Consider the following 15,211-nt stretch of genomic DNA (forward strand, 5'->3'; position numbering starts at 1 on the left):
CATTAACTAAGACTGCCAATGCAAACTGAAGGCCGTTTCACACTGCCAGTTTAAATTGGCAATATAACCCACTTGCCAAGCCTTAATGGCGTTGCATATTAGTCACGCCATTGTAGGTCCTAGGTAGTCCAAACGATAGGGTGCATTGTAATTGAAAGGTTGGACATGTACTTTTAAGTTTTACATCTCCTTGTATGAAATACTCCTAAATTACACTGCCCTGATGCCTACCTCTGCCATAGGATACAATTGGTTTGCCTTAGTACATTTAATATGTGCTAACTTTTGATTGTGAACAGTAAACATTTCATGTTTGGTGTCTGAAAAATGTTAATTTAAAATCTTCTTTAAATAGTTAGCATTTTCCTGCCCTAACTATTTGGTGCCAGTGGCCTGTTCCTGGGTCACATGAATGGGTGTAGTTGGTTGTTGGACTTTATTTATTTAAAAATAGCAAGATTATGTCTTCCTCGATGGCCCACCACTTACAGGATTGAGGGCGAATCTGGGCACAGCCTCACTTGCAACTCTACTTTGCCTTAACACAAAGGTCTTGCCACCGCTGCATTGTTCATGCAGCCAGCTTGGAGGCAAGCTAGGGGTGGCAGGGAACTTCAAGCACTTCAAAGGGATTTCTCCTTAGAAATGTATCCTACTGCAAAGAAGGCACCAGATATACAAAATATACACCTTAGACCTGTTCTTCCATTTACTTTCTAGACCTGTGAAAGGACTCTCAGAGGACACTGCCTGCTGCTGTGCCCTGCTATGTATCTTAGAGGACTGCTTTGCTGTACCTGGAAGGAGTGGTCTGCTGCCGGAAGCCTGCCTTGAACTCTCAAAGGCTTTCCCTGATCTTTGAGCCCAATTGTTCTACTGAGCCCAGGACTACTACAGTGATTTCAAGAGCTAGTTAGCAGACCTCCTGATTAGAGCTTCAAGGACAGAAAAGGCTCCAACCATCTTGAACCTGCACCTGAACCCAGCCTGAGTGAGTTCTAATCCCCCATGTGGGCCCCCTTCAGTCCTTGACCCTTGATGGTAGTGTTGAAGGAGCCCAAAAAGCAAATATCCAAAACTTGAGACTTTGCAGCAGCTTCCGTTCCATTATGCTATGCAGCAACAAATCCTGTTCAGCTGTTCATTGCCGAAGGGATATCTGGTGTCATTGAACTCTGGTCTCCTACAGCATACCGCCCCGTCCTGCTACTGTTTTTAAACTTCCAAAAAAGAGCCTAAGTCTGAACATAGAAATCTTCACTGCTACTTCAACTAGCGGTTCCTCTACAAAGACCCCTCCTCCCCAGACACCACCTCCAGCCTTGCCTCACTGAGCTTTACCTTCTCAAGCAAAATCTTACTCAAATTTCTTATAAGTCTGAAGGTGAACTCCTACCATGCCCAATCCACTTTTTAAATTCTACTCAGGCTCTATTATGGCCGACCGTAGTTTTCGACTTTGAAATGGTCTTGTGCAACTAGATGCCGGTGTTTGGTGCTTTGATCTTTTAGGTGTTTGTTCTTACTTTAATCATTGAAACTTTACAACTCCCTATTTTACTGATTGAAGTTTTATTGTTTTGGTGTCAAACTATTTATTAAAATGGGTTCTATTTTTCTAAATTGTTGTGATATTTTTCATTTGTTCTATTTTTTCATTATATTACTGCTTTTGAGCTGCATAAATACATTATAAATTGCTTCTAACTTAAGCCTCACTGTTTTTGTGCCAATAAATCAGAGGCACAGGTCAATTCAGTGACTTTTGTGTACTTTACACTGACAACTGATTTGAGGCCTATGAGGTGGCCCTAGAGGTGCAAAGGGTCCCTGAGGAAAACTGAGGGTCAGCCTCTGGAGGCACATTCTGAATGAAGGGAGAGATGACCTGATAGGGGCAAAGGGGACAGGGTGAAGTGTCCCATCATGAAGGAGGCCTAGACCAGGTAATATGGGCCAATTCCTGAGAGGTTTTTGCAGAAGTTCACGCCCAGCAAGTCTCTACTCCAGCAGAACTGGATGGACTGTGTGGATCATTTTGCAAGGCACTGGGTGGTTTGGTGAAATACAATGAAGTGAGTAATTACAAGGGGCTGCACAGTCTGATTGCTAGAGAGTACATGCTTATTCTTTGTTATAATAAGCTCTCTGGCTCCATGGAGCTTGCTAAGGAGGCAGACTATTGAATCAGCACCAGGCTCAACAAGTATCTGGGAGGAAACTTCAAAAAGGGTGGTCATGGTTACCACCAAAATAAGGAGGGGGAGATAAAACAAGGAGGAAATTCCTTGAAGGCTCCCAAAATGGTTCTCAAGCTAAAGGGTCCCAGTCCCATATGACCACAAGAAATATGGATGGGGTGACCAGAGTAATGGTATGTTTGTACCCAAGTGCTGTGAATGTTACCAATTGGGGCACACCAAGGGTGATGCCAAGTACTCTAAGACTGCACAGCACCCCACTGGTGGGCGTACCCCTGGATTGGCCAGTGTAGTGTTGGGGAAGAGATGGCCCTTGTTAGTGTGGTGGAAACAGCTGAAATGATCCTAGTGTTTCTGGGTGATGAGGAGATGATGCCAAAATCCCTACATGCCTTCAAATACTTTAAAGTACAGGCAGTGGGTCACAATCAATGGAAAGGCTTTGATACACACAGGAACAGCATGACACTGTCAGGTGTCACCTGGTGTCCTCATAGCACGTGATACCCCATACATTTCACCAGGTTTAACAGCGGACAACCATAAGAGCCACCACAGTGTGTCTCTGGTTCCTTTGAATGGTTCTCATGCCTGTTGATTATTTGCTTGGGAATGACCTGGAGCACACCACCTGGAAGGAAATGGAGATCAGGTCACACCTGAAAATGTTAGGGTTACTTGAGTGGCTCTGTATGAAAACCAGGTCAATGGCAGCCCAGGAGGGGACTCAAGGAGTCTTGGAGCCAGAAAGAATGGCCCTGGCAGCTGCCAAGAAAGGGAAGGACAGGGGTGTGGGAAACCATCACCTGAAACTCCCACAGTACAGTTAGATGGGGTGACAGAGGAGGCTGTCCTGGAGCTACTTGAGAGGACATTGGCTCTCTACAGGACCTACCTGAGCTTGTTCGATGGCAGGCTGAGGGTAGGCCTACCATGGAGGAGTTCTGCAAAGCACAGATAGTGTGCCCAACCTTAGAGGGCATGAGGTGGCAAGCTGACGCCCAGGCAGCTGGTAACACCATTGGAGATCACCTCATATACGGGTGAATGAACCTCCTCTATAGTGAGCTTAAGGCACTTGTGCATTGGGCAATACATGTGTTAGTATTGCCCTATTGCTACAAGCACGTCCTACTACGACTGGCCCATGGCATCCCCATGCTAGGACACCTGGGACAAGACAAGACCTTTGTCAGGCTTCTGTTCCACTTTTATTGGCCCTGGATGGAGATATCTACTGATACATTCTGTAGAACATATTCCACCTGCCTGGCCAGGGGGAATCAGGGAAAAAGCTGAAGGTTCCCCTGAACCCCTTTCCTGTCATTGGCACCTAATTTGAAAGGGTGGTCAATGACATTGTTGGACCCTTGAATCCCAAGACAGCTTTAGATAACTTGTTTTGTCTTGGTTTTTGTGGACCATGCCACTAGATACCTAGTGGAAATACATCTAGGGTATATGACTGCACCTGCAGTTACTAGGGCCCTGATGGTGATTTTTACAGAGGCAGCATTTCCCAAGGAAGTCATGTCTGACAGGGCCATCAACTTCATATCTGACTACATGAAGTCCACGTGGGAAGAGTGTGTGGTAACCTACAGTTCTCCACACCCCACCATCCTCAAACCAAAGGGCTTGTTGATAGATTCAGCAAGATCCTGAAGGGCATGATGATGGGCCTGCCTGAACCCAGAAGACAGAAGTGGGATGCCCTCTTACCATAGCTGCTTTTTGCCTACAGTGAGGTGCCACAGAAGGGGGTTTCGTCCATCCCATTCACACTACTATATGGACAACCTGCCAGGGTATATCTCAGTCTGATGAAGGAGGGGTGGGAGCAAGCTCCCAACCAAAAAAACCTTCTCCCAGCATAAGGTTATCTACATGTTAACCCTCAGAAACCAGAAGTCTAAGCTCTGGAAGGTAGCTTCTGAAAACTTGGAGGCTAGCCAGAAAGTCATGAAACTCTGGTATGACCAGAAGGCATCTCTGGAGAAGTTGCAGCTTAGCTAGAAAGTGTGGTAAAAGAGTCAGTGGAGTCCAAAACCCCATCCAGGACTGTTAGACAGGGCCTTATGAGATAATTGAGAGGAAGGGGAAGGCGTCCTACCTGGTAGATATCAGGATCCCCAGACACCACTTAAGGGGCCATCATACCAATGCCTCAATCCCCACAATGAGATGTCTGAGATAAACATGCTGTTAGTGACAGATGATGGAGAGGAAGACCATGTATCCATGATATTGATACTGAGGACAACATGCCTGTCAAGAATAAAATCTATTGGCTGTCGGACAAGATGAGGGCCATCATTAAGGAGGAAGTCTCAAAGATGTTGGAAATGAGGATGATTGCACACTTCAGTAGTTCCTGTCTAGAAAGTAGTGGTGGTGCCTAAAGCTGTCCCATTGGGCACTGCCCCAGAACTGAGGTTCTGTGTGGACTACAGTGGGCTCAACTCAGTCAACAAGACTGATGCACACCGTATCCCTAATGCTGATGAGCTTATTGATCATTTAGGGCCTGAGTACTTTTGACCTCACTTCAGATTACTGGCTGATTGCCCTGGGTGGGGTCAAATAGAGGTCAGCATTCTCTACCTCAGAGAGCTGGGATAAAGGCTTTCAGTGCTGCATACCTGAATGATACAGCTGTCTAGAGTAGCTGCTGGGAAGACCACTTGTTTTACCTAAGGGAATGTTTCAGGCCTTGCAACAGACAGGCCTGACTATTAAATCCTGTAAGTGCCAGATAAGGCAGTCTTCTGTGGTGTACTTGGGACACTTTGTGGGCAGGGATAAGGTACAGACCCTCCAAGCATAAATATAGACTATCCTGGCCTGAGAGCCCCTAAAACTCAGACAAAAGTGAGGGCATTTCCAGTCCTCACTGGTTACTACAGGTTGTTTGTTACGGGATATGGTGCTATTGTTGTCCCTTAACAGAGCTTACTTCAGAGAAGAAACCCAAAAAGGTGATCAGGACAAGGGACTGTCAGAAAGTCTACGACCTCAAAAAGCCATGTGTAGAACCCATGTATGCAAGGCCCTGACTTTTCCAAGAAATTCATAATGCAGACTGATGCATCAAAGCATGGCATAATGGCAATCTCTTCACAGCTAAATGAGGAGGGCCTAAACCAACCTGTAGATTTTATCTCTGGGGAACAGAGGTGGGGTGCTAGTGTAAGGGAAGCCTTTGCTGTGGTCTGGGCACTGAAGAAGCTGGGACCATACCTGTTTGGGGCTCACATTCGGGTTCATATAGACCACAGGCACCTCAGATGGCTCATGCAAATGAAGGGTGAAAATCCAAAACTATTGAGGAAGTCGATGTCCCTACAGTGAATGCACTTCACAGTGGGACACTACCCTGGGTAAGACCACTCCAGTGCTGATGGTCTGTCCATGTTCTTCTTCCTTAGTAAAGAGAACTTTAAGGAGGTTGCGTAGTTCTCCCCACTTTCAGCTCGGTGGACATGTGTTAGCCTGTCAACCATGGGGTGATCTTCCCCCAAACCTTTTGTCTTCACCCTCCTATTTTCCTGAATATGCTTTTGTTGGCTTTATGGCTCTGTGCACTTTCCCACTGCTAACCAGTGCTTGTGCCCACCACCTATAACATTCTAAAACGGTTTCACACCTGATTGGCATATTTAATTTATGTTGGAAAATGGGTTAGTGGTAAATGCAGGAAAGTACCTACACTTAGCAATAGGCCACTAACCTCCAATTAGGTCCGGTTAGGTCTCAATAAATGAAACCCAGCTCAATCCTTGGTAGCTTGGCAACGAGCGACAAGGGTTAACTTAGGAGACAAAGGGGGTCATTCTGACCCTGGCGGTAAAATCCGCCAGGGCCAACGACCGCGGGAGCACCGCCAACAGGCTGGCGGTGCTCCCTTGGGCATTCTGACCGCGGCGGTACAGCCGCGGTCAGAAACGGAAAACCGGCGGTGTACCGCCGGTTTTCCGCTGCCCTGGGGAATCCTCCATGGCAGCGCAGCTTGCTGCGCCGCCATGGGGATTCCGACCCCCATACCGCCATCCTGTTCCTGGCGGTTTTGGCCGCCAGGCACAGGATGGCGGTATGGGGTGTCGTGGGGCCCCTGGGGGCCCCTGCAGTGCCCATGCCAATTGCATGGGCACTGCAGGGGCCCCCGTAACAGGGCCCCACCAAGATTTTCAGACACTGAAAATCGCGACGGGTGCAACTGCACCCGTCGCACCCCTTCCACTCCGCCGGCTCCATTCGGAGCCGGCATCCTCATGGAAGGGTGTTTCCCGCTGGGCTGGCGGGCGGCCTTCTGGCGGTCGCCCGCCAGCCCAGCGGGAAACCCAGAATACCCGCGGCGGTCTTTTGACCGCGCAGCGCTATTCTGGCGGTTCCAGCCAGGCCGGCGGCTTCCGCCGCCGGCCGGGGTCAGAATGACCCCCAAAGTGTAAAGCATTTAAATATCACAAAACAGTACATAAATAAAACATAGGAAACAGTTTAAAAATCCAAACTCAATTTATAAGAATAGGACGTATTGTTAGCCAAAATGAATAAAATCGGATAAGGGGAATCAGAGATATGAATTTTTAGAGAATTATTGCTTTCTAGCACATAGAAACAAAAAGCGCCAATCTGGTCATCTGGTCACACCTCGACCGGGGCAAAGTCAAAGTTTAAGGCCGACCGCGATGAAGCCTGGCTCGGCTACAGCCTGTGAGAGGCCTCGGTCAAAAGGTTACTTTAGGACTTAGTCGTTTTCTGGAGATTTTCTTCAGTGGGACGAACCTGCCAGTCCAATCCGACCTCCTGGAACTCTTCCTTGGATACACGTCGCGGGAGTCCTCGGTGGAGATTTTTACCTGCGGACTTAGTCATTTATTCGAGGTGAAAATCCTTCAGCTGGGGCAAACCTGAATCTTGATCCGATGTCCTTGGAGCCCTCTTTGGATACGCTGGCTGGGAGGTCCCGGTCAACTTCCTATGTTTGGACTTAGTCTCTTTTTTGGAGATTTTCTTCACCGGGACGAACCTGCAAGTCAGGCCCGGTCGCAGTTGAGGCAAGCTGGCTAGAGTTGCCGCAGTGGGTCGGTCCCTCTATGGAGCTTTCTTTCAAAAGGTCTCCATCTTCTTCCAGATGTTCTTTTACGGTTCATTTGAGGTCCACAGTTCACTCCAAGGTTCCAGAAGCTCTGAGATGCTCCTTGAGGGTGCGGACTACGACTCCTAAAATGCACCTGCTGCAAACTCCTTTTTGGTCACTGGACAGTGGTCAGCTGGTTGGTTTCCTCAGGAGTTGGTGCAAGGGACTCTGGTTAACAAGTTTTCACCTGTAACAAACAGGGAGTCCCTCCTTGAACCAGTTGAAGCCAGGCAAAGTCCTTCTTATGGTGACGCCCAAGTGTGCAGCTGGTGCAGTCCTTCAGAGTGCAGTGTCCAGTGCAGTCATTCTTCTTCCGTAGTTCTTCCTGGGAGGGATCTGGTATGGAACTGAGGTGTGGGTGCAGGTCTGCCAATTTTATCCTTGTTCCTGTGTGAAAAACAGGGGGGTCCTGGTTCTCCAATCAGGGGCAGGGTCCTCCCCCCTGTGATGACCACTTCCTGGGAAATGTGTCAAGAAGCTATCCCAGGGAGCAACAGTCCTCAAAGATCCATCATGGGTGAAAGTGATTTTTGGAGGTCACATCTGGCTGAGCCCACCCTCTGGTGTTGCTAAAAACCATAAACACACCCCTCTCTTAATCTAATCAAGGGGGCATCTAATTGTCTGGGTTTGCAGGATGTGAGGGTGTTGCTGGGTTGCTCCAAATGTCCTTCTCTGCCTTTGAAGACCAGTTTCGCAGCCCTCCCCCTTCCTGCTTTACCATCTGCTGAGGGGAGATCTCCTCCCACAGGCAGATCTCTTTGTGTTGAGCCAGGCCACTTCACACCTCATGAAGACAGCCTGGTCAGGCTGCCAGAGGCTGGCCAATCAGAGCAAAGCAGCAAAAACACTGTAGGGCTGAAGTTGGCAACTTTTCAGGTAAAGTTTAAAACTCTTTACCTGAAGAAGTTATATTAAATCCAACAACTGGAAGTTGTGGGGTTTATCATAACAATTAATTTGATACCAAACTTGTAGTATCTATTAATTAAGGGGATTTTTTAAAATTAAAATAAAGTCTCCCCATTCTAGCCTATGGAGGCCATTCACTACAATGAGGGGAAAACAAATGTGGCTGTTTTACCTCACCAGGGCTTATAAAACTATTTTTATAAGGTCCCTGCTTATAGTTACATGGCACCCAGCCCTAGGGGCACATAAGGCACACCCTAGGGGTGACTTATATGTAAAAATAAGGTAGTTTAAGAGTTTGGAACTATTTTTAATTCTGAAGTCGAATTTGCATGTACTTTAATTTAAAAGCAGGCAGCAAGGCAGGCCTGCCTTTAAAATGACACTGGGCACCTTAGCAGTGCACCTATGGGTGCACTACCTATGCTGATGTCCCTAAGCCTACATGCCCTACCATATCCTAGGGACTTAAAGGTAGGTTGACTTAGCCAATTATAATTAGCCTAATTCGCATACTGATTTTACACAGAGCATAGGCCCTGGGACTGGTTAGCAGTACCCAGGGCACCATCAGAGTCAGGAAAACACCAGCAAAAAGTGATAAATGGGGCCAAAAGTTAGGGGGCCTCTGCAATCAGCCCTTTTTTTCTCACAATGTATGTATAAGTCCTCATTAAGGTGATATAATACATACTTGGGCCTGTAAATCTAATGCCACTAGAGAGCCTGAAGCAAATATTGTACCACACACTTATGAACCCCTTAAAACATGTGTCAGGTCTACAGTTGAAACCTGGATTCCATTTTAAACTGCCAATTAAACTTGGCAATATAACCACCTTATATAGTGTCATGCTTCATCATTTGACCACCTAGCCCCACCCAGGTACGACAGTACCATCTGGGCGGACTCAACCTCACTGTTAAAAGAACAGGAGGGAGTGCGTAAATGAATTCTAGGTCTGGAAAAGTCGGGATCCAGCTAATCAAGGAACTAAAAACAGCTAAACAGGTACCTGTGTAAAGTTACAATTTAATAATAGGGTCTGTTTGGTGTGGTTAAAAGCGTGGAATGTAACACCTCTGTGAGAGCAAGGACTCACAGGGTCACCTATCTAAAAAGTGAAAGCCAATATGTTTCTGCCCTCAGGAGTGAGCCTAGGAAGGTCTTGTCGTAGTTTGGACTCTTGCTCTGAGCAAGACTGCTGGTTTAAGGATGACAGTACTTTTGTTTGTAGGCAACTGCATATTTCCTACAACAAGTCGCAACTGTTGTCCCAAACTTAACCGCTCACTAGCAGCACCTCACCAGAAACACTGTAGTAAAAGGTGATTTATGGCAGCCGTTTACGCATGGACTCGAAAATAAGATATCTCAGGGAATGTCGTGGTTAAACGGAGTTTACCCTTTTCTCACAGATATATTATGTCTCATACAAGCAAAGGCAATAACACAGATGCAGTGAAGTTTTAATAGTTTTTTTTAACATAACTGCAATTTGCGATAAGTTGCATGGACTGCAATGATTAGGATTATGAATATAGCAAGTAACAGTATTGTGAAGAAGAGAGTCATTGTTATGAAGACCCCCACCATTTTGCAATACATAAAAGAGATATATAAGATGGAATATGCCCTAATACCCTAATGTGAATAGGCCTAACCCCTACCAAAAGGAGAGCTGGGATTGCTAAACCTAATCTGCCAAAGCTGTGTCCATGAGAGGAGCCCCCAACCCTCATTACCTTGGAATGAGGTCTCTATCTCGGACTCCGCAGGGACACGAAGACTGGATCAGTGTCAAGATGACTGCAGCATCGGTATCAGCGATGGTGGCGATGCCCTCTGGTAGGAATCCCTCTGATTATCTGTCTTAAGTGTGATGTATTTATACAGATCTACAAGGTCCCCTGATGTAGGTGTATTCCTAAACAATAGATAACAGGCGTGCTTGGGACGGCAATTAATATCAACAATCCCTCGAAAGTATAGAGGGGGAAAATCCCTATGTGTGAACACCCACTGTTTGTTTGTCTTTGGTGCTTGATCTTGACGCCTAGCCGCAGTGACACTGATAAAGTAACTCATAACAAGTGGCCTAACTATAAACAAGGCAGCCATCTTAGAAGAAATAAATAATTAAATGGGCTAAGACAGAGCAAGTTAAGTAGGTTAAAAGTCGCTAGGTAACGGGGGCACGAGTCTACAAGCCAGAGGCTAAGCTAACTCCTGTTATCCCATTAAAATGAACTAGGATTCACTACAGTCTCGGGGCATTCATCAGGGCAACGGATCCCTAAGTCTCACGTTAGGAGTTGAGAAAACACTGTTCAGTTGGTAACAGGTATAAGAAGTAAAGCAAACAGCCTACCTTGCCAAGGAACTACCTTGAGGTGGCCTGCAGGGTATAAAACAGATAGACGATGAAGGCAACAGTGAAACACAACACTGCACAGCAAACGAACCAGCACCCAACATCGCCATAGCCATCCCGAACGGACACAAAGTCGCTTGCTGAGACCGCACCAACAGAACCGTAGGAGGCCTAGCCATCGTCCACAAAGACACCCTCGAAGTCAAAACCACCCTGGACGACTCCTTCAGCGCCGCCGAACTCCTTCACTTTCAAGTCCGCACCGACCCCAACACCACACTCAGAGGAATACTCATCTATTGACCCCCAGGACCCAGGGCACCTTTCAGCAAAGCCATCGCCGACCTGGCCAGCACCCACGCACTCGCCTCCACGGACTACATCCTCCTCGGGGACCTGAACTTTCACCTCGAAAACAACAATGACACCAACTCTACCACCCTGACAGAAAACCTCGCCAACCTCGGCTTCACACAGCTCGTCAACACACCCACCCACACAGCCGGTCACACCCTTGACCCCATCTTCTCCACAAGCAACCACGTCACCTTTAACCATACCACCGAACTCTACTGGACCGACCACCACTGAATCCACTTCACCTTCAAGAAACAGTCAGAACACCACCTCACTGAACAACCATACCGTTGACGATGGGGTAATGTCACTGAACTTCAACTAACCAACGGCCAGCCCAGAAACCGCCTGTCAACCCCACCAACCCTGACACAACCTCAAGCTATGGATCAACGACTGCGCTAACCGCCTTGCTCCACTCAGAAAACCCTCCAACAACCACATCAACAAAAAAGCCAGCTCGTTCACCGACGACCTCCAAGCCTCCAAACGCCACTGCAGAAAACTCAAGCAAATATGGCTACTGGAACGCACTCCAGACAACTACACGGCACTCAAGGATGCCACACGCAAACACCACCAACTCATCAGGTTAGCAAAAAGATCCTCCTTCAAAACCCCTCCTAGAAAACAACACCCACGACTGCAAAGAACTTTTCAGCATTGTAAAAGAACTTTCCAACCCAAACACCACCGTCAAAGACATCACCCCCTCCCAAGAACTATGCGACGCCCTAGCAACTGCCTTCCACAGAAAAATCACTGACATCCACGACAGCTTCAACTCACCTCACACTCCGGACACTCCTACCCCACCAACCACGAACTCCACCCGCTCCAGCCGACTGACCTCCTGGACCAGCATCAGCGACTACGAAACCTGCAAGACCATGAACTCCATCCACTCCGGATTACCATCAGACCCCTGCCCACACCACATCTATAACAAAGCAGACACAGCCATCGCACCACACCTAAGGAAAGCCATCAACATCTCCTTCGAAACTGCAAGATTCCCGGAAAGCTGGAAACACGCCGAAATCAACACCTTTCTCAAGAAACCAAAGGCGGACCCCAAGGACCTGAAAAACTTCCGGCCCATCTCTCTGGCTCCCTTTCCCGGCAAAGGTCATCGAGAAAATCGTCAACACTCAGCTCACTCTGTACCTCGAAGACAACAACATCCTCGACCCCTCCCAGTCCGGCTTCAGACGCAACCACAGCACCGAAACCGCCCTCCTCGCCGCCACAGACGACATCAGAAGCCACCTCGACAATGGAGAAACATCAGCCCTCATCCTCCTAGACCTATCAGCCGCCTTTGACACCGTCTGTCACCACACCCTAAAATCCTGCCTCCACGCAGCAGGAATCCAGGACCAGGCCCTCGAATGGACCGCATCCTTCGTCGCCGGCAGAACCCAAAGAGTCCGCCTCCCCCCGTAGCAATCCAAAGCCTTCAACATCATCTGTGGCGTACCCCAGGGCTCATCCCTCAGCCCAACGCTGTTCAACTTCTACATGGCCCCCCTCGCACAAGTGGCCCGTCAGCACAACCTCAACATCATCTCCTACGCCGACGACACCCAACTCATCCTCTCCCTCACCAAGGACCCACACACCGCCAAAAACAACCTCCACGAGGGACTAAAAGCCAGTGCCAACTGGATGAGAGACAGCCGGCTAAAACTGAACTCGGACAAAATAGAGGTCCTCATCCTTGGGCGCACCCCCTCCACCTGGGACAACTCATGGTGGCCGACTACGCTGGGTGCCCCACCGACACCCACCGACAGCGAACAAAACCTCGGCTTCACCCTCGACTCCTCACTCTCCATGTCAAAGCAGATCAGCGCCATCTCCTCCTCCTGCTAAAACACCCTCTGCATGCTTTGCAGAGTTTACAAATGGATCCCAACAGAAACAAGAAAAATAGAAATCCAGGCCCTCGTCAGCAGCAGACTCAACTACGGCAACGCCCTCTACACTGGTATCCCATCCAAACTCCTACAACGCCTCCAACGCATCCAAAACGCCCCCGCCCGACTCATCCTCAACATCCCTCGCCACTGCCACATCACCCCCCACCTAAGAGACCTTCACTGGCTCCCCGTCAACAAGAGGATCACCTTCAAGCTCCTCACCGACGCACACAAGGCACTCCACAACACCAGAGCAACATACCTGAACAACAGACTCAGCTTCTACACCCCCACCCAGCATCTCCACTCCGCAAACCTCACCCTCGACTCCATCCCCCGCATCCGGCGCAAATCTTCCGGCGGCAGATCATTCTCGTACCTCGCAGCCAAGACCTGGAACACCCTCCCGTCGGATCTACGACAGACCCATGACCTTCTTTCCTTCAGAAAAATCCTCAAGACATGGCTCTTCGAGCAGTAGCAGCACCATCCCCCGTGCCTTGAAACCCTTACAGGTATGTAGCACGCTTTACAAATTGATTGATTGATTGATTGATCTCACCTCTCTATTCATGCACCCAGTGCACACCACTGCTTCACATGCTTATGGTCAGAGTGTGCCTATGCACCTGGGTTTGGACAGACATTTTGTAACAGTTCTTCACAACAATTTACCTCCTTACCTGAGGTTGTTTTCATCTGTTTAAGTCACAGCCCGGCTGATTGTTCCATGGCTATCCTTCTACTCGTGCAGTAAAGGTCAAGCATTTCCGGGATCTATGTGCTCTGCTTATTGGTCAATCAATCATAGATTTGTAGAGCATGGCTTATTACCAATAGAGTCTCAAGGTGCTGTTGAGGCAGGTTTTGAGGTCCTTGCTGAACTGCTTCAGTCATGTGGTCTGCCTGAGCTTGAGTGGTAGCCTGTTCCATATCCGGGCTGCTAGGTAGGAGAAGGATAATCCTTCTGCTGTGCTTTTCCAGATCTTGGGGACGACTGCAAGTGCAAGCTGGGAGAAACGGGGATGTCTGTTTGGTACGTAGAAGGTGAGGCAGTGGTTGAGGGATACCAGTCCTAAGTTATACAATGCCTTCTAAGCATGGATCAAGAGTTTGAATGTGATGCGCTTGTTAACTGGGAGCCAGTGAAGGTCTCTGAGGTGGGAGCAGATGCAGCTGTGTTAGGGGATGTCTAGAATGAGTCTGGCTGCTGCATTCTGGAGTCTTTGTATACTTGATAGAAGTTTATTGATGATGCCGGATTAGAGCGCATTGCTTTAGTCTAATTTGCCAGTGACGAGTGCGTGGGTGATTGTCTTCCTCGTGTCGATGGGAATCCATTTGGAAACTTTCTGCAGGAGTCAAAGGGTGTGAAAGCATGACAAAGTGATGGTGTTGACTTGGCAGTCATAGATGAGAGGGGTCTAGGATGATGCCCAGGTTGCATGTGTGGTCCGTGAGGGTGAGGGCGTTTCCCAGAGCAGTGGGCCACCAGGAATCATTCCAGGCAGATGTGGTGGAGCTGAATGTCTTGTCTGAGTTGAGTTTGAGGCACCTAGCCTCTATCCAGGCAGTGACCGCTCTCACCCCGTTGTGGAAATTTCTCTTGGCCTCAGCAGAGTCCTCGGACAGGGAGAGGATCAGTTGGGTATTGTTGACGTAGGAGACTATATTTAGCCTGTGTTGTTTGATGATCTTGGCAAGTGGGGCCAGGCAGACGATGAACATTGTCAGGCTGAGTGAAGATCCTTGGGCACTCTGTGCCTCTGTGGTGCAGAATGATGCGTATGTCATCAGTTGCTGCTAAGAGTCTGGTTTCAGTCCTGTGGTTGCTTCTGAATCCAGATTGGGGTGGGTCTAAGATACGGTGTGTCTCAAGAAATTTGGTGAGTTGCTGGTTCACAGCTGTTAGAAATGGGGTCTTTGGTTGGCAGTCACGTTACCCCCTGTCCAAGCAAGGACCCCCAGGGTAAAGGAGAATCACCCTCAGCTAACCCCTGCTCACCCCGGGGGTAGTTTGGCACGAGCAGGCAGGCTTAACTTCAGAAGCAATGTGTATTTGCATCAGCACACACAGTAACCCCGTAAAACCACTACAAACTAACACAACACAGGTTTAGAAAAAATAGACAATATTTATCAAAACAAAACAAGACCAAAATGACAAAAATCCAACATACGCAAGTCAAGTTATGAATTTCAAAAAGAAAAGTAGTCTTAATCCTTAGAAAACAATGAGAATGCTGTTACTGCACAAAAGTACCTGGGAAGCATCCAAATAAAGCTGCACGGGTGAGTGTGCAT

This window comes from Pleurodeles waltl, chromosome 10 (genome assembly GCF_031143425.1).
Source record: "Pleurodeles waltl isolate 20211129_DDA chromosome 10, aPleWal1.hap1.20221129, whole genome shotgun sequence".
NCBI classification, from domain to species: Eukaryota; Metazoa; Chordata; class Amphibia; order Caudata; family Salamandridae; genus Pleurodeles; species Pleurodeles waltl.